Raw genomic sequence first — 21,168 nt, forward strand, 5'->3', positions numbered from 1 at the left:
AAGACTCCAAACTTCCACTGCAGGGATCACAGGTTTGCTCCCTGATCAGGGAACTAAGATCCTGCATGCCATATGGCCAAAAAATAAAGAAAATCAATTAATTTTTAAAAATTGTAAGGATACAAATACTGTATCGAGTTCTCTGTATTGGTATCACAAAACCGATCCCTCACTGTGTGTGCTGTGCTTAGTTGCTCAGTCACGTCCAACTCCTTGTGACCCCATGGACTGTAGCCCACCAGGCTCCTCTGTCCATAGAATTCTCCAGGCAAGAATACTGGGGTGGGTTGCCATGGCCTCCTCTAGGGTATCTTCCCAACCCGGGGATTGAACCCAGGTCTCCTGCATTGTAGGCAGGTTCTTTAACAGCTGAGCTACCAGGGAAGCCCACTAGAAAAAAAAAAAAAAAAAAGCCTGTATTGATTGAATTGAACAGAATGTGGGGACCTGCCAGTTCTGACTAGCTAGTCCATGAAAACAAGTTCATATATGATTTTAAAAAGAGGAGGGATATTGGCTGGTACAGTGCTCTGCAATCTCTCAGTTTTGATTACAAAAGCAGGCCTTACAATATTGATCTCATACAATATGCATCATTCGCCCAGTTTTGTTTGTCCTAATTAGATAAGATGCACACTGTTAGCAATGAAATATAGGTCTCAGCCCTTAAAGAAATTACATTTTATACAAGGATGGGGGAAGGGTGGAGGGAGACAAATAATAAGCAAGCTACATAATATATAACTGAATTATCTATGATGTTAGAAAGTAATGGAGTCACAGGGGATCAGGGCAAGGGAGTCAGAGTGCTGTGGTGGACGTGCAGAATGTAGGACTGAAGCCGGTGATCTGGGTCGGCCTCACAGTTTTGAGAATGACTTGAAGGAGGTCAAGCAAACCTCCAGAGGTTCCTGGGAATTAATTCACTTCTGGAAAAAAAAATGGAGGCAAGGTCCCAAAGAGCCATCCCCTGCTTCCTGCGTTTCAATAACTGTATGAGAGATTTCCCTGGTGGTCCAGTGGCTAAGACTCCATGTTCCCAATGCAGGGGGCCTGGGCTCAATTCCTGGTGAGGGAACTAGATCCCACATGCCTCAGCTAAAGATCTTGAATGCTGAAGAGCAACTGAGCCCGTGCAGAACTATTGAGCCCTCACTCTAGAGCTCAGGAGCTGCAACCAGAAGCCTGAACACCTGTGTGACCAGGCGCCTGTGTGACCCCCAGAAGCCTGTGTGACCTCTACAGCTCAGGAGCTGCAACTCAGAAGCCTGAACGCCCTAGGGCCTGTGTTCCACAGTGAGAGAGGCCACCGCAAAGAGAAGCCTGCACGCTGCAACGAGACAGTGCCCCCCCCGCTCGCCGCAACTAGAGAAAAGCCCATGCAGTGATGAAGTCCCAGCACAGCCAAGAACAAATAAATAAATAAAATTTTAAAAAAACACAGAGAGATTCCAAGATCCCCAGCAAACCCTACAAGAAGTCTGAGATACTCCCATCTCTCCCCCGACAAATCCAGGGTGAACGTGAAACTCCTAATTCTAGCATCTGAAGCTTCATTGCCTGGGGGCTTCCCTCTCTTGCTTCTGTCCTCAGCAGCTCCTGCACACACACAGTGCAGGGCTCTTGGGCTCATTTTACCCAGAGGGATTTTATTTTTTTTTCTTTCTTTTTAAAAAAGATTTATTTTAATTGGAGGCTAATTACTTTACAATATTGTGGTGGGTTTTGCCATACATTCACATGAATTAGCCATGGGTGTACCTGTGTTCCCCATCCTGACCCTCCCTCCCACCTCCCTCCCCATCCCATCCCTCAGGGTCATCCCAGTGCACCAGCCCTGAGCACTCTGTCTCATGCATTACCTAGATGCATTTTAGAGAGTATTTTTCCTCTGAAAGAATATTTCAAAGGTGAACTCCACAGGATTCTTGGGCTGCAGAGAAAGAGACGACGTCTCAAAAGGAAGAAGAAGTTGCAAAAGAAAGGTAGGGAAAGTACCTGCCTCTATGGCTGAGCCGGAACAAGGCCATCTTCCCTCTCCCACTTTCAAAAGAGGGGAAAGAGGGCAAAAAGATGAGATTGCTGCTTTAAGGATGAGCCTGAGGTCCCCAAGAACCTTGGAGGCAGAGCAAACCTGTCATCTTGATGTGGTGATTCTGGGGTCCATTCCAGCAGGTGTGCTTGTTTGGGGTCCACTCACTTGTTCAGCCACTCAGATGTGGTGTGCTGACGTGGCATCTTAGTCCCGGCCCTCCACAACCCTCTGCTCTAGTCTTCACGTGTTTGAGGGAGCCTTACAGTGGAGTGGTTAAGGAGCCAGGCTCTGGGCCAGACAGAAATGGGTTCAAAGCCCATCTACTCCCGCCAGCTAGCTGTGTGACCTTAAGCAAAAGGCTGAACCTCTTTAAGCTTCAGTTTATTCTTCTACAAAATGGGTGTAACCAAAGCACCTCCCTCTCAATGAGATGCTGAACCTAACAGCTCAGCAAGGAGTGAAGTAAACTTTTTAAATTAATTCTTTAATTATTTCCCATTTGTATTTACCCTTACACAGGCATAAGTATCAACTCTTTAACTCTTCCTAATAATCCACTGGAGAAGGAAATGGCAACCCACTCCCATATTCTTGCCTGGAAAATCCCATGGACAGAGGAGCCTGGCCGGCTAGAGTCCATGGGGTCACAAGAGTCGGACACGACTTGGCAACTAAAACAAACAATAATCCACTATTACCAGCCTCAAATTTATAGGTCAAGAAACCAAGACTGGAAAGTTCAAGAATTCATCCAAGGTAACAAAAGCCCGGAAGTGGTGGAGCAGGGACTTGAACGCAGGCCTTTCTGCGTGGGAAGCAGCTTGGCATATGAGATCAAGTGCAGATCCTGTGTGACCCTGGCTCTGATTCTTTGAGCCTCCATTTCTCTTCCTCTCAACTGGAAAAAATAATATGCATGGCTTCTTCTTAAAGTTGTTGGGAGGATTTCAGAGTAAACCCAGAACCATGATTGGTGCAGTTAGCTCTTTGTAATTTAGCAGTATCTATGATGAATGATGATGTAATTATAATATTGGGCTTCCCAGATGGCTCAGTGGTAAAGAACCTACCTGAAATGCAGGAGACGCAGGAGATGTAGGTTCAATCTCTGGGTCATGGAGATCCCCTGGAGAAGGAAATGGCAACCCATGCAGTGTTCTTGCCTGAAAAATCCCAGGGACAGAGGAGCCTGGTGGGCTATACAGTCCAAAGTGTTGCAAAGAGTCAGACGTGACTGAGCAACTGAGCACACTGAGCAATTATAATACCATAATAGCTAGAAGTTAGCGGGCACTACACGAGCTATAATTTGTCATTTACTTTAACAATATTATTAATAGTAATAGGCTTAGTGACCATTTACATAAGCAGACACTGGCTAAGCCCCAGTGCTGCCAGTGAACTGTCATGGCAATTCTATGGCTATGTGCTGTGTGCTCAGTAGCTTCAGTTGTGCTGACTCTTTGCGACCCCATAGACTGTAGCCCACCAGGCTCCTCTATCCATGGGATTTCCCAGGTGAGAATACTGGAGTGGGTTGCCATGCCCTCCTCCAGGGGACCTTCCTGACCCAGGGATTGAACCTTCGTCTCCTGCATTGCAGGTGGATTCCTTACCACTGAGCCACTAGCAGAGTCTGCTATGGCTACATTTATCCCCATTTCACAGATGAGGAAACTGAGGCAGGAAGGGGTGGGTCACTTTTCCAAAAGTACCACTGCTAGAAAATGGTGACCGGGTATTTAAGCTCACTTCTGCTAACTGGGGAGCCTAGGATCTAATCACTACACTAAGCTGGGAACAAGTGAGAAGTGCCCACCTCCAGCCCCAGTCCTGGTCCCCAGGTCCTCAGGCACATTCCTTCGCCGAAGACCTGCCCTAGGCGATCCCCCAGCTCCCAGCCCACATGGCTTCCAGCAGTGCAGCCCTCTGAACTCCCCAGATGCTCGGTCTCAGCTCTGTGACCTCTGAAGAGCCCAGAGCTGATACCTGGGACCTCATGACCCTGACAAAGGAGCCAGCCACCCCTGTGAGTGCCACATCGATGAGGACACCCAGAGTGATCCCCGCAATGCCCCCCGCAGGAATGGTGGTCCTGAGGAAGACTGGCTGCAGGATGCTCTCTGGAGCCTCTGCAGGAGAGAAGGGAAGAGAAAGAGAGAAAGAGAGAGACTGGGAGAGAGAGCAAGGTAGAAGGGCTCTGAGTTTCAGGTCCTCTGGACTTGGCATACCTTTTGTATGCCCTTTTCTCCCTCCATTTTACAGATTTGAAAACTGAGGCCCAGAGAAGGAATAGATAATATAATAATAATTATCTATTTAATAGATAATCACTGTTAGTCATGGCTAACAGTGATTAAGACTAGTAAAGTATATGATCTCATTTATTGCTTAACATAACTATGAGATAGGTTTTATTAATATCCCCATTTTTCAGAGGGAGAAACTGAGGCACAGAGAGGTCAAACTACTGAGCCAATATCACCCACATGGTAGAGTTATAATTTGAAACATACTGATGCCAGAGCCCACAGTCTGAATCCCTCCATCATTCAGCCTCTGGGGATCATATTTATCTATTCCCCCTTTCAGTAGACATTTATTTAGTACCTACTGTGTGCCAGGTACTTTTTTTAGGTACTGGAGATACAGCTGGAACAGAGCAGGTAGAAATCCCCTGCCGTCCTGGAGTTACACTTTAGGAGAGATATGAGACCCCAAACACACAGTGGGGCAAATAAGTATTATTAAAGTTTTACCAGTGAGTGTGATAAAGGAGCAGAATGGGATGTTCTGTGAGGTCCTTCCAGGAAGATCAGATCTAACCAGGGGTAATCAGGGAAGCCGAGCTGGACGTAATGACATTTAAACTGAGATCCAAAGGTTGAATCCAATGTCAGTAGGTCTAAGGGTGAGTCTCCTGGGCAGAGTGACTAGAGTTTCATTCATTCATTCAGCAAACTGTTGTAGTCACCAAGGGCACAGCAGGCAACAAGGTAAACAAGGTCTTTGCCCTCATAGATCTGAACATCTAATGGGGAGACTGACTAATGATTAAAAAAATCAATATGACTCAGTGAAGTCAAAGAAGGCAAAGTATCACATGATGTGGCTTATACGTGGGATCTTAAAACAATAGTACAAATGAACTTATTTGTTGTTGTTTAGCCACTCAGTCATGAACGACTCTTTTGTGACCCCCATGGACTGTAGCCCACCAGGCTCCTCTATCCATGCAATTTCCCAGGTAAGAACACTGGAGTGGGTTGCCATTTCCTCCTCCAGGGGATCTTCCTGACCCAGGGATCGAACCTGCGTCTCCTGCAAGTTTCCTGCATTGGCAGGCAGATTCTTTACCACTGAGCTACCAGGAAGCCATGAACTTATTTACAAAAGAAAAATAGAGTTAATGATGTAGAAAACAATCTTAGGGTTACAAGAGGTTTAGAGGGGGAGGGATAAAATGGGAGAGATTGGGATCAACACGTACACATTCCTATATATAAAATAGATAGCAAGTAGAGGGATTGGGGGCAGGAGGAGAAGGGGACGACAGAGGATGAGATGGCTGGATGGCATCACCGACTCAATGGATGTGAGTCTGAGTGAACTCCAGGAGTCGGTGATGGACAGGGAGGCCTGGCGTGCTGCGATTCATGGGGTCGCAAAGAGTCAGACACGACTGAGCGACTGAACTGAACTGAACCTACTGTATAGCACAGGGAACTCAGCACTCTGTAATGACCTATATGGAAAAGAATCTAACAAAGTGGATACATGTATATATATAACTGATTCACTTTGTTACACAGCAGAAGGTAACGATACTCAATTTTTTTTTAATAAAAAAATACTGAGAAAAAAATCACCATGATAACTAAGTAAATTATCTACTGTGTTAGGAGATAAGGGCAGGGGTCAGAGAAAGGAACCACAGAGAAGAGACCAGGAGGAGAAGGAGAGTGGGCTAGTTTAGAATCTAAAATAGTGCAGTGAAGGTAGACATCACAAAATAGGAACATCTGAGCAAAGACCTGAACACAGGGAGGGAGCCGAGGACATCATCGAGGGGAAGAGAAATCCTGAGCAAGAGTATGTCAGGCTTGTCTGAGGAACCACAAAGTGGCTGGTGTGGCTGAAAGCGAGAGGAGAGTCATGAGAGCTGAGTTTGAAAGTGTGGGGAACATATCACAAGAGGTGAGTGTGGAAACTGTAAGACTGCCACGGGTCAAGCAACAGACGGTGGCAGCCAGACCAAGGTGGAGGCAAGGGAGGAGGTGAGAAATGGTTCTGGATATATTTTTGTAAATATTTATTTATCTGGGGCATCCCTGGTGGCTCAGATGGTAATGAATCTGCCTGTAATGCAGGAGACCCAGGTTCAATCCCTGGGTCAGGAAGATCCCCTGGAGAAGGGAATGGCAACTCACTCTACTAGCCTGGAGAATTCCATGGATGGAGGAGTCTGGTGGGATATATTTTTTAAATATTTATTTATTAATTTGGCTGTACCAGGTCTTAGTTGCAGCATGTGGGATCTAGTTCCATGACCAGGGATTGAACCCAAGCCTCCCTGTATTGGGAGCACAGAGTTTTAACCACTGGACCATCAGAGAAGTCCCTGGATATATCTTCAAGGTAGAGCCCATGGGATCGGATATGGGGAGAGAGGGAAGTCGGAGTCCAAATATGACCTGAGCATCTGCATGGATGGAGTTTCCACAAAGTGAGATGGAAAAGAAATCGGTAGAGTGGGTTTTGAGGACAGTGAAGGGTGCAGTATGGGCTGCATTGAGCTGGAGATTCCCATCAGAACTCTAAGTGGAGGTGGAGGTGTCAAGCGAATATGTATCAATTGAATACACGAGTGGGAGCTCATCGAGAAACCAGGCTAGGTATACAAAGAAGATTCATGGGCATAGGGCTGGTGTGAACGGGCCATGACCCTGGACAGGATCTATTTGCAGGGGAGTGACAGAGATGAGAAATGACAAGATGGGGCAAGAAGAGGGCTCCAGTCAGAGGAGTTTGGGAGCAGAAGCCAGAGTGGAGTCACAGGCTGCCAAGGCTTGCAGAATCAGATCATATCAGGTTCTGGAAGTCACCCGAGCGTTCTGAATATGTTCTAAGAGCAACGGGAGGACAAGGCCACTGACTTGCACTTTTCTTTTTTGGCTGCACCAAGTATCAAGTAGGATCTTTAGTTCCCAAACCAGGGATTGACCCTGAGGCCCTTGCAGTAGCAATGCACAGTCTTAACCACTGCACAGTCAGAAAAGTCCCCCAACTTGCACTTTTAAAAGCTCACTCTGGCAGCAGAATTGATGTAGGTAGGGTAGAAGGATGGCACCACAGAAAAGGAATACCAGTAAAGAAGAGGCTATTGTAGGTGTCCGGACGAGGCATGCCACCTGTACAGTTTGGGCTAAGGTGGCTGCTGTGGGAAGGAGTGATGAGCATGGCTTCCCAAGAGCATGCAAGACAGACTCTCGAGCCAGGGTTCCCAGTTCCAATCCCAGCCTCACCATTCACTAGCTGGGTGGCCTTGGCAGGTCACTTCACCTCTGTGAAGTCCACTCTCTCCATCTGTAAAGTGGAGGTACCATAGGAGGCACCTCCCAATGAAGTGGGAGGAGTAAATGAGCTCATACATACAAGGCACTGGGAGGAAGCCTGAGACCTTTGTGCTTTTGTGATTTTTGTGTGGAAGACCAGGGCCAGGATGAATCTCAGGGCCATTAGAACAGCAGATACATCCAGAATAGAGAAGAAGTAGGTTGGGGGAGATGACTGGTTTGGACCACATTGGTCTCATGAGGCTTGTGATATGTCTTAGCTAGCTAGTGTTATTCAGTCATGTCCAACTCTGTGACTCCACGGATTGTAGCCCACCAGATTCCTCTCTCTGTCCATGGAATTCTCCAGGCAAGAACACTGGAGTGGATAGCCATTCCTTTCTGCAGGGGAACTTCCCAATCCAGGATTGAACCTGCATCTCCTACACTGCAGGTGGATTTTTTTTTTACCACTGAGCAACCAGGGAAGCCTGTTGCATAAATTCAGTTCAGTTCAATTGCTCAGTCATGTCCAACTCTTTGTGATCCAATGGATTGCAGCATGCCAGGCTTTCATAAATAACCATTCATTTAATTCTCACAAGGTCCCTGAGAAAATACTATCAGTAGCACCATTTTTCAGATGAAGAGCTAGAAGTTTAGAGAAATTAACACATATGCCCAAGGTTAGTGACTGGGATGCAACTTCAAGTTTCCCTAACATCGCAGACTATGTTCTCAGTCATCAACTTATACAGCCAGCCCAATTTCCAGCTCCTCACTCATAGCATGAGACCTCAGATCTTGAAATCACCATAAAGTACTCCACCTCTCAAGTCACACACAGAGATCTTCCTTGATCCTAGAATAAATAAGCCATTAAAAAAAATTCATCTGAGATTTCCCTGGTGGCGCAGCAGATAAGTGTCTGCCTGCCAATTCAGGGGACACAGGTTAATGCCTGGTCTGGGAAGATTCCACATGCTCTGAGGCAACTAAATCCATGACTACTGAGCTCATGCTCTGGAACCTGCGAGCTGCAACTACGGAGCCTGTGTACTACAGCTAATGAGGCCCATGTGCCTAGAGCCTGCGCTCTGCTCTCCACCACAGTGAGAAGCCCACGTACCGCAATATACCCCCGCTCACTGAAACTAGAGAAAGCCAGCGCACAGCAGTGAAGACCCAGCACAGCCAAAAATAAACAAACTAATTAAAAATGTAAAATTTCATCCATTTAACACATATTTACTGAGAACCCACTTGGGTGCCGAAAAGAGATCCGTGACCTAGTCTCCCACCCAGTGGAGTCGTACATTGCTGGCAGAGCTAGGGTTTCATGTCCTGCACATAGGGTTTGCAGGCCTTTCCCAAGTGCTCAGATGGATCATCTGCTCCCGAGAAGTCGGTAACATGTCTCACAGTGGGATAGAGCATCTCTGGCCTGGAGAAACTTAAAACAGGACCCTCAACTATCATGAGGCCTTTATGCAAATAATACAAGCCCCCTGCCTTAGGGCAGACACCACCAGCTTGGCCAACAGAACCAGCTGGATTTCAACCCCTGCTTCACCCCTCAGACACACTCTTGTGGTGTCCCCACCCACCTTTTAGCAAGGCCCTCAACTCACAAATGACTTTGATGAGAATAGGGTTGCTGATGCTGCTGGTAGCTGAGTTGCAGCTCTCACACTGGTAGAAGCCCAAGTCATTCCTGGTGATGTTCCATACAGTATCCTGTGGTCAGAGGACAGCTCCCTGTGGCCCCCAGTGAAGAGCTTCTGGCCCCGGATGTACCACTGGATGGCCACAGAGCTCTTTGGGTTCAAGCTGTGCAGGCTGATGGATTCCACATGCTCCTGGGGCTGAGTTGTTGACTGTGACATTGGGCTGGGGAAGTGTCTCTGCAGGGAAATTAGGAAGAGGTAGAAATGTTGAGTCCTGACAGGTAATAGGCTTAGGGACAGAATGCCTGGGTAGAATTCAGTACCCTTATCAATCATTCTTCTAATAATCTGTCCACCCAATCACCTGTCCATACACCTGTCCCTAAGTTCATCTGTTTACCCACCAACTCAGCTGTTCATACATCTATCCAGTCAATGATGAACACTTCCTTCCTTCCATCCTACCCATAAATCCACCATCCCATTGAGGAAGCGGAAATAGGACTTGAAACTGTATACAAGCCTCTGTGTCCGTATCTTTTGAACTAAAAGGCTGACTCAAGAGTTAATGATTAGGGGACTTCCCTTGTGGTCCAGTGGTTAACAGTCTGCCTTCCAATGCAGGGCACACAGTTTCAGTCCCTGGTCAGGGAACTAAGATCCCACATGCCTCGGGGCAGCTAAGTCCTTGCACCACAATCAGAGAGGACCATGCACTGCAACTAATACCTAAAGCAGCCAAATAAATAAATATTTTTTAAAACTTTTTTAAAAAAGAGTTAATGATTGGAAAATGTGAAGATGTAGAAACAAACAACGGACGTACCAGACCACTCTATCTGTCTCCTGAGAAACCTGTATGCAGCTCAAGAAGCAACCGTTAGAATCGGACATGGAACAATGGACTGGTTCAAAATTGGGGAAGAGAGTATGACAAGGCTGTATACTGTCACCTTGCTTATTTAACTTCAATGCAGAGTACATCATGTGAAATGCCAGGGTGGATGAAGCACAAGCTGGAATCAAGATTGCTGGGAGAAATATCAACAACCTCAGATATGCAGATGATACCATTCCAATGGCAGAAAGTGAAGAGGAACTAAAGAGCCTCTTGATGAGGATGAATGAGCAGAGTGAAAGAGCTGGCTTGAAATTCAACATTCAAAAAACTAAGATCGTGGCATCGGGTCCCACCACTTCATGGCAAATAGAAAGGGGTAAAGTGGAAACAGAAACAGATTTTATTTTCTTGGGCTCCAAAATCATTGCAGAGGGTGATTGCAGCCATGAAATTAAAAGACACTTGCTCCTTGGAAAGAAAGCTATAGCAAACCTAGGCAGTGTATTAAAAAGTAGAGACATCACTTTGCCAACAAAGGTTTCCAGTAGTCATGTACGGGAGTGAGAGTTGGACCATAAGGAAGGCTGAGCACCAAAGAACTGATGCTTTTGAATTATGGTGATGGAGAAGACTTTTGAGAGCCCCTTGAACAGCAAAGAAATCAAACCAGTCAATCCTAAAGGAAATCAACCCTGAATGTTTATTGGAAGGACTGATGCTGAAGCTGAAGCTCCAATACTTTGGCCACCTGATGTGAAGAACCGACTTATTGGAAAAGACCCTGATGATGCTGGGAAATATTAGGGCAAGAGGAGAAAGGGGCAAGAGAGGATGAGATGGTTGGATGGCATCACTGACCCAGTGAACATGAGTTTAAGCAGACTCTGGGAGATAGTATAGGACAGGGAAGCCTGGCGTGCTGCAGTACATGGGGTCGCAAATAATAGTCAGACGTGACTGAGTGACTGAACAACAAGCGGTAGTTCTACTTTTAATTTTTTAAGGAACCTCCATATTATTTTCCACGATGGCTGCACCAATTTACATTGCCACCAACAGTGGCAAGGGTTCCCTTTTCTCCACATCCTCATCAATGCTTGTTATTTTGCTTTAACTTTTCAAACCAGCAATCCTACTCCTAGGAAGTTAGCCTGAAGAAACTTTTCCAACACTGTGAAAACACATGTGCACAAGGCTATTTGTTCCAACACTGTTTGCCATTGAAAAATATTGGAAAGTACCTAAATGCCCAAGCATAGGATAGCAGTTGAATACACATGGCACCTAGAGTCCAGGGAGTACCATGCAGCTATTTTGTAAAAATGAGGAAGAGCTCTATGAACTGACATGGGGTAATTTCCCAGACGTTCTGTAAAGTTAAAAAATAAAAAGCAAAGTGCAAAGAGCATTCACAATATGCTATCTATTGTATAAGAAAAAAGAGATAATGAGAAAACATACACATATCTGCTTATTTTTACAAAAAAATAAGAAGGATAAACCAGAAAACAATGAAGCTGGTTGCCCACAAGGATGGAAGAGATTTGGGAGTGAAGGACAGTTCTCTGAGTACATCTTTAGGTGTACTGTTGACTTCTGGAATCACATTACTACTGTACGTATTCAAGAAATTAAATTAAATCATTAAGAGTTGGAAAAGGGAACAAAAACTGAAAAGAAACTAAAGCAAATAAACCTAATTGCACTTCAAATGAATAGCAGAGTCACACTGAGGGGAAAGGAAGGGAGGAAGGTGTGAGGAGAGGTAACCCAAGTAATTTGTAAACAGACTATTTGACTATATATGCTCCCTTTTTGGCAGGAGAATTGCAAATAAGTTCAGAACTCTTTTCAGTAGGATTTTTACACGACTGAGCGACTTCACTTTCACTTTTCACTTTCATGCATTGGAGAAGGAAATGGCAATCCACTCCAGTGTTCTTGCCTGGAGAATCCCAGGGACGGGGGAGCCTGGTGGGCTGCCGTCTATGGGGTTGCACAGAGTCGGACACGACTGAAGCGACTTAGCAGGCTAAGCAATTAAAAAATAGTTTAGATGCATTATAATGAGGAAATTGTTATATTGAGCAATATAAATAAATGTGTTGGGCTTCTCAGGTGGCTCAGGGAGTGAAGAACCCGCCTGCAATGCAGGAGACACAGAGAGATGCAAGTTCAATCCCCGGGTCGGGAAGATCCCCTAGAGGAGGGTATGGCAAAACCAGTTCAGTACTCTTGCCTGGAGGATCCCACATTACAGGGGAGCGTGGCAGGCTACAGTCCATAGTGCTGCAATGAGTCAGATATGACTGAAGAGACTGAGCGCACACACACGCAAGTAAGTGTGTTAATGTCGCTGGGAGCCAGCATTCTCATTGTGAAAGAAGAGGCGCACAATTATGGAACGGAGGAAGTTAAGAAAGAACCTGGAATTTGAGGTATTGGTGTAAACTCATGATTTTAAAAATATTTTGTGTATATGTATGCATAAGTGTACTTATATACGATGCATGCATATAGGTGTGTATATGTGTATGTATGTGCGTATCGTGGTTAGTCACCAAGTCAGGTCTGACTCTTGTGACCCCGTGGAGCTTGCCAGGCTCCTCTGTCAATGGGATTTTCCAGGCAAGAGTACTGGAGGGGTTGCTATTTCCTTCTCCACGGAATCTTCTTGACCCAGGGATTGAACCCAGGTCTCCTGCATTACGGGCAGATTCTTTACTGACTAAGCCACCAGGAAAGCCTAGTTCTGTTCTCTGAAGTGTCCTAGAAACAAAGACACCCCAGTAGTAATGAGCACACCCTGATCATGGTCCCTAATCCTATTCTCCACTAAAAGTTACCCACCCCCAAAAAAAATGGCTGACCCAAGTTCTCGGTTCACATACTGGTGAAGCCTAGCTTGAAGGATTTTGAGCGTTACCTTGCTTGCATGTGAAATGAATGCAATTGTACAGTAGTTTGAACATTCTTTGGCATTGCCTTTTTTGAGGATTGTAATGAAAACTGACCTTTTCCAGTCTTGTGGCCACTGCTGAGTTTTCCAAATTTCCTGGCATATTGAGTGCAATACTTTAACAGCATCATCCTTTAGGATTTGAAATAGCTCAGCTGGAATTCCATCACCTTCACTAGCTTTGTTTGTACTAATGCTTCCTAAGGCCCACTCGACCTCACATTCCAGGATGTCTGGCTCTGGGTGAGTGACCACACCACCCTGGTTATAAGGGTCATTAAGATCTTTTTTGTACAGTTTTTCTGTGTATTCTTGCCACCTCTTCTTTATCTCTTCCATTTCTGTTAGGTCCTTGCCATTTCTGTCCATTATTGTGTTCGTCTTTGCATGAAATATTCCCTTGGCATCTCAGATTTTCTTGAAGTAATCTCTAGTCTTTCCAATGGAAGTCTCAAAGGTCGGATGCTTGTTCTCCCATCCTCCTCTGAGTCAGGAAACAGGCACATGACCAGGGGTCAGGCAACCTGACCCATCCTCCCTGGACTTTGAATTGAGAGCTAGTGATATAAAATAGCAGGACAAGGGAGTTCCCGGTAGTCTAGTGGTCAGAATTGGGTGCATGCTATGATGTCCATGTACTGAGCTTTTCATTTCAGCTGTCATATTTTTCACAACAAATGCCTCTGGTGGGGTCGTCTTGCTAAAACTGTGCTCCTCCAGCTTCCTACTCCCAGCACTCTTTCATCTACCAGAGAAGATCAAGCTTACATTCACATCCTATACAGTCTGCTCCAGTTATTCTGCCGTTGGGAATAGGTGATTGACATTCTCTTTATTACACACCACAAGCTTTCTTACGTCTTTGTGCTGTAGTGTTAGTTCTCCTAAATACACGTGGAACCGAGGTTGGTCTGTCTGAACTGACACCAGAATCATGTGTGATCAGCACCTGGCCAGATTCACTTAGGCGGGAAGGAATAAAGGAAGTGAGAGAGGGGAGGGGAGGGCTGGGAGTTTGGGATTAGCAGATGCTAATGATCATGTACAGAATGGATAAAAAACAAGGTCCCACTGTACAGCAAAGGGAACTATATTCAATATCCAGTGATAAACCATAATGAAAAGGAATATGAAAAAATATATATATGTATATGACTGAATCACTTTGCTGTATCATAGAAACTAACACAACATTGTAAATCAACTATACTTCAATAAAATAAAATTTTAAAAAAGGAAGTGAGAGGTGTCAACAGCCTGGCTTCTGGAAGCAGAGGGTTCTGAACATACTGATTCAGAGAGCAAACTGGAAATGCTTTCATGTATGGGCTCTGGGTTTGAATTCTGGCTCACCACTTGCCAGCTGAGTGATCTTGGGTAAATTACTAGACCTCTCCAAGCCTCCATTTCCTCATCTGATAAAAAAAAAAAAAAGAGAGAGAGATTACAATATACTTTTATCATGAGGTTGTTAAGATATTAAAATGGCTGCAAATTCTTTGTTACTACTCCCACAGAGAGGTGAGGACCACGGCCCCTCCCCTGGCATCTAGGCCAGCTCAGGACTGCTTTGACCAAGACACAAGTGACGCTGCACGACCTTCCTGGTGAGGTTATAAAAGCTCATGGAGTTTCCACTGGTTCTCTTGGTGTCTTACTTTCCTGTGGCTGCTGTATCAAATTGCCACAAACATCATGGCTTAAACAAACAGCAGGGTATCATTTCAGTTCCGGAAGTCAGAAATTTAAGTGGCTTGGCAGGGCTGCATTCCTTCTGGGTGCTAGAAGGGAATCCATCTCATTGCCTCTTCCAGCTTCTAGAAGAGGCCACCTACTAGCTGATGGCTCCTTCCTCGAATCACTCTGACCTCTTCGTCATCGTGACGTTTCCTTCTCTGGCTCAGATCCTCCTGCTTCCCTTATAAGGACTCTTGTGATCACATGGGTCCATCCACGTAAGCCAGGATGATCTCTCCATCTCGAGATCCTTGACCTTATTATATCTTCAAAGTCCCTTTTGACATGTGAAGTAACATACTCACAGGTTCAAGGGACTAAGACATGGACACGTTTGCTGCTGCTGCTGCTGCTAAGTCGCTTCAGTCGTGTCCGACTCTGTGCGACCGACCCCATAGACGGCAGCCCACCAGGCTCTGCCGTCCCTGGGATTCTCCAGGCAAGAATGCTGGAGTGGGTTGCCATTTCCCTCTCCAATGCATGAAAGTGAAAGGTGAAAGTGAAGTCGCTCAGTCGTGTCCGACTCTTAGCGACCCCATGGACTGCAGCCTACCAGGCTCCTCCGTCCATGGGATTTTCCAGGCAAGAGTACTGGAGTGGGGTGCCATTGCCTTCTCCAATGGACACGTTTAGGGGGCCGTTATTCAGCCGAGCACAGCTGGATAGATGTTGCCTTTCTGTGCCTCAGTTTCTTCATCCTTAAAATGAAGGTGACACTGGTACTCAGCTCTGAAGTTGTCTCGAAAATTAAATGAAATCATACGTTCTTGGAAGCAGACCCAGCACCAAGAAGGGCTCAAAAGTATCAGCTATTTTCTTAGTTTAGAATCTCCCAGAAGATGACAGTGAAACCACACAGTCGATCTGGGAAGTGCAGGAAAGAGTGCACTTGTGGGAGGTGATACAGGGAAGAGAAATTAAATAATAAAGGGTAGTCACTCTGCCGGAGAAGGCGATGGCACCCCACTCCAGTACTTTCGCTTAGAAAATCCCATGGACGGAGGAGCCTGGAAGGCTGCAGTCCATGGGGTCGCTGAGGGTCGGACACGACTGAGCGACTTCCCTTTCACTTTTCACTTTCATGCATTGGAGAAGGAAATGGCAACCCACTCCAGTGTTCTTGCCTGGAGAATCCCAGGGACGGGGGAGCCTGGTGGGCTGCCGTCTATGGGGTTTCAGAGTCGGACACGACTGAAGCGACTTAGCAGCAGCAGTAGCAGTTACTCTGCCAGCTGCCACTGCAGGTAACCAGAGAGCAAGCCAACAGGGAGAGTCTGGGAGGAGGGGCCCAGCGCACACCTGAGGGGCAAGGGTGCTATTTTTGCTCCAGTTTCTCTTCGTTATTGCCGAGGGCTATTCTCATAGGGTGTTAATTTCCTGGCACTCCCAGTCTGGCCCATGCAGGCAGAATGACCTTCTGTAGTTCCAGAAAACAGCTCACAGGTACCCAGATGCATGCTGGAAGTCCACTAGGACTCCACGGAACATCCGAGAGATGATGGCAAAGCTCTGAGAATATCCCCTGGAGATGTTTGTATTATTACACCCAGCTGAAAGGGATAAGAATGCACCCAAGCTGTATGGATTAATCCTGTAACCAAGTCCTCCTAAAACCAAGTTTCTCTGCCCAGTTTATAATTCATCTGTCTATTCAAAATTTTATTCCCTTTCTTAGCAACCTAGATGTCCATCAGCAGATGAATGGATAAGGAAGTTGTGGTACATATACATAATGGAATATTCAGTTCAGTTCAGTTCAGTCGCTCAGTCGTGCCCGACCGTTTGTGACCCCATGAACCGCAGCACACCAGGCCTCCCTGTCCATCACCAGCTCCCGGAGTTTGCTCAGACTCACGTCCATCGAGTCAGTGATGTCATCCAGCCATCTCATCCTCTGTCGTCCCCTTCTCCTCCTGCCCCCAATCCCTCCCAGCATCAGAGCCTTTTCCAAGGAGTCAACTCTTCTCATGGAATATTATTCAGCTATAAAAAAGGAATGCATTTGAGCTGGTTCTAATGAGGTGGATGAACCTAGAGCCTATTACACAGAGTGAAGTCAATCAGAAAGAGAAAGACAAGTGCCGTTCATTAAGGCACATATATATGGAATGTAGAAAGATGGTACTGACAATCCTACGTGCAGGGCAGCAAAGCAGACACAGACATAAAGAACAGACTTCTGGACTCAGCGGGAGAAGGAGCGGGTAGGATGATTTGAAAGAATAGTATTGAAACATATGCATTACCATATGTAACATAGATAACCAGCCAAGTTTGATGTGTGGAGCAGGGCACCCGAAGCTGGTGCTCTGTGACGACCTGGAGGACTGGGTGGGGAGGGACCTGGGAGGGGTTTCAGGATGGAGGGGACACACGTGTACCTACGGCCGGCTCATACTGACGTATGGCAGAAACCGTCACGGTGTTATAAAGTGATTATCCCCCAATTGAAATAAATACATAAATAAACTTTCTTTCCCTTTCTTTTCCTGAACTTGTTCCCCCTCAAGACTGAGGAATACCAAGGAAAGGGGAGATTGTCACCAAGCTGGACCCCATGGGGCCTTCCTGCGACAGGACCCCTCCCCTACAAAGTCCTCTGCCTGCCTCATGAGCGTAGAAAAACTGTAGCCTTCCAGGTCTTCCTCACGTTCCAAAAGTAAATTTAATCAGAGATGTGAAAAAGTGTGGAAACAAAGGAAAACTGTCAAACAAGACAAAATAATAATAGGTTAGCCGCTCAACACGGAGAAGGCAATGGCACCCCACTCCAGTACTTTTGCCTGGGAAATCCCATGGACAGAGGAGCCTGGTGGGCTGCAGTCCATGGGGTCACTCAGAGTCGGACACAACTGAGCGACTTCACTTTCACTTTTCGCTTGCATGCATTGGAGAAGGAAATGACAGCCCACTCCAGTGTTCTTGCCTGGAGAATCCCAGGGACAGCAGAGCCTGGTGGGCTGCCGTCTATGGGGTCACATAGAGTTGGACATGACTGAAGCGATGTAGCAGCAGCAGCAGCAGCAGCCACTCAACAAAGGCAAGGACTTTTAGTTCCTCCTCAAGGCCTACAGATAATAACCTGAGCCATATCCTCAAAGAAGCTAATTTCATGCTGACCACAAGCACAGAGGCCCCAAACCGTTTGGAACCAGAAGGTTGTTGATGCTGACTCCCAATTATCTCGTGCGTGTGTGCTCAATCGCTTCAGTCGTGTCTGACTCTTTGTGACCCCATGGACTGTAGCCTGCCAGGCTCCTGTGTCCATGGAATTCTCCAGGCAAGGATACTGGAGTCAGTTGCCATGCCCTCCTCCAGGGGATCTTCCCAACCCAGGGACTGAACCCTCGTCTCTTAAATCTCCTGTATTGACAGGCAGCTTCTTTAGCACTAGCACCACCTGGGAAGCACCCCCCAACCTGGGAAGACCCCCTCCATCTCCCCACTACCTCCCCATGAACCAAACAGAAGAATGTCCACAAGCTGATCACACACCCCTCTTCCTCACCCTGTCTTTACAAACCTTTCCCTAAAAGCCAATGGAGAGTTTGGGTATTTTGGGCATTAGCTGCCTTGCTGGGTGTACCCCTTGCTTGGTGCCTGCAGTAAATGCTGCACTTTCTCTCACCACAACCTGATGTCAGGAGATTGGCTTTCCTGTGCTCAGGTAAGCAGACCTAAGTTTGGTTCGGTGACAATCCTGAGGTCATGGAGGATAACTGTCACACCCAGCCAGGACTGCTTTAAGGCACAGCCCTAAAGAATCTGCCTGCAGTGCAGGAGACCAGGGTTCGATCTCTGGATCAAGAAGATCCCCTGGAGAAGGGAATGGCTACCCACTCTGGTATTCTTGCCTGGAATATTCCATGAACAGAAAAGTATGGTGGGCTACGGTCCATGGGGTCACAAAGAGTCAGACATGACTGAGCGACCAACACATTTTGATACTTTTCCGGCTCTTAGTGCCAGTCGAGGCTGCTTAGGCCTGCTGAGGGAAGGGGTCCCCCTCCAAAAAGAGCTGTGAGCTCTTGTGTTGCGGGTCATCCCCACTTCATGCCCTTGGTCATGAGACATGAACTAGATATCAATGGGCAGTGAACCAAGGAGGCCCATGAGACCACAAGAGAGGGAGAGGCAAGCCACTCCCAAGAGGCTGAGGGAATCTGCCCCACTAGATGGACCCCATATTCAACGAATCAAACCACCCCCAGAGATGGGCACCGACAGCAACTCAGGGTTTGGGGTCCCTGAGGAGGCCCATGCCTACTGGCCTCACAGGACAGGAAAGTCCAACATGAAGTCATCCAAATGAAAAGAGGTTTATTATCAGGAGACCAAAGGGTGCCTCCAAATCAAAGACAGGACGGGGCTGGTCTCACGGACCTGAGCAGCCAGGGCCCCCACACCCTCAGTGTGGCTTCTCTCCATCTCCCTGAACTCAGATGGATCCAGTTCAAATTCCACTTCACAGCCCACAAGCTGTGTGATCTCCAGTTGCTAGACCCCTATGACCCTCAGTTTCATTATCTGTTCTCACACACAAGAGGGATAACTAACTTTCCTTCCGGTAGGAACACTGCCTGACCCACAGTATGGCTTTGAGTTACTTGTCATATTTTTGTTGTTGTTTAGTTGCTAAATTGTGTCCGACTCTTTGCGACCCCATGGACTGCAGCACACAAGGCTTCCCTGTCCTTCACTATCTCCCAGAGTTTGCTCAAACTCATGTCCAGAGCAGGTGACACTATCCAACCATCTCATCCTCCGCCGCCCTCTTCTCCTTTTGCCTTCAATCTTTCCCAGCATCAGGGGCTTGTTGTCATATGTTGTTGCTCAGTCACCAAGTGGTGTCCAACTCTTCGTGACCCCATGGACTGCAGCACGCCAGGCTTCCCTGTCCCTCACCGTTTTCCGGAGTCTTCCCAAGTTCATGTTACCATATATATGATGTGCAACTATAACATATAATTACATATGTTACATGTAGTGTATATTAACATTCTCAACTATCCTCTCATTGACAAGTTCTCACTGATTTTATGCCCCTGAAAGGCAGCCACCAGAGGGCGCCAGACTCTTTGGTTTTAAGTCCCAGAAACAACTTCCTGAGTCGTTTGAAACTGAGTCATTTAATGCTGGGAAAGACTGAAAGCCGGAAAGGAGATGACAGAGGATGAGATGGTAGGATGGCATCACCGACTCAACTGACGTGAGTTTGAGTAAATTCCGGGAGTTGGTGATGGACAGGGAGGCCTGGAGTGCTGCAGTCCTTGGGGTCACAAAGACTCAGACAAAACTGAGCAACTGACCTGAACAACTCCCTGAAGCCAGCTGGTGCCACAGTCCGGGATATTCTGAGGCCTCTTTTCTAGAAAGTTCATGGAAATGGAATCATAAGTCATGTGGTCTTTCCTATCCAGCATATTTTGCTCAGCATCATGCATCTGAGACTCTGGATATTCTGTGGATACTCAAGTTACTCTGTGGATCAAGCGCTCGATCTGTTTTATGTAAATTGGTGCAGCCACTATGGAAAACGGTATGGACGTTCCTCAAAAGACTAAAAATAGAGTTATGGGTTCCTGAAAACCCACTCTTGAGAATATATCCCAACAAAACTATAATTTGAAAAGATACATGCACCCTTAAGTTCACAGCAACACTTTTTTCACTAGCCAAGATTTGGAAGCAAACTAAATGCCCATCAACAGAAGAATGGATAAGAAGATGTGATATATATATATGTGTGTGTGTGTGTGTGTGTATACACACACAATAGAATACTGCTGCTAAGTCACTTCAGTCATGTCCGACTCTGTGCGACCCCATAGACGGGAGCCCACCAGGCTCCCCCATCCCTGGGATTCTCCAGGCAAGAACACTGGAGTGGGTTACCATTTCCTTCTCCAGTGCATGAAAAGTGAAAAGTGAAAGTGAAGACGTTCAGTCGTATCTGACTTGTAGTGACCCCATGGACTGCAGCCTACCAGGCTCCTCCATCCATGAGATTTTCCAGGCAAAAGTACTGGAGGGGAGTGCCATTGCCTTCTCCGCAATAGAATACTACTCAGCCATAAAAAAGAATGAAATAATGCCATTTGCAGCAACATGAATGGTCCTAGAGATTAACATACTAAATGAAGTATGTCGGAAAGAAAAAGACAAATACCATATGATATCACATGTATATGGACTCTAAAATACGGCACGAATGAACTTATCTATGAAACAGAAACAGACCCACAGACACAGAGAATAGATCTGTGGTTGCCAAGAGGAAGGGGATTGGGGAGGAATGGATTGAAAGTTCAGGACTAGCAGATGCAATCTATTAATATTACATATAGAATGGACAGACAGCAACGTCCTACTGT

General features: G+C 46.4%; 1 protein-coding gene across 8 annotated transcripts in view; it reads right to left on the reverse strand.

The window, feature by feature from the left end:
- CEACAM20 (CEA cell adhesion molecule 20) overlaps positions 1–21,168 on the reverse strand; it is a 103,036-nt gene that overhangs the window by 44,336 nt on the left and 37,532 nt on the right. For all 8 annotated transcript variants that reach the window (XR_015146155.1, XM_086353031.1, XM_086353026.1 and 5 more), the window contains exon 2: positions 9,222–9,494. The gene's annotated coding sequence lies outside the window, so the exon portion shown is untranslated. The remainder of the gene's footprint in view (positions 1–9,221; positions 9,495–21,168) is intronic.

The sequence above is a fragment of the Bos grunniens genome, chromosome 18 (genome assembly GCF_055505025.1).
Source record: "Bos grunniens cultivar Pamir isolate PY7600 chromosome 18, Bosgru_T2T1.0, whole genome shotgun sequence".
Classification (NCBI taxonomy): domain Eukaryota; kingdom Metazoa; phylum Chordata; class Mammalia; order Artiodactyla; family Bovidae; genus Bos; species Bos grunniens.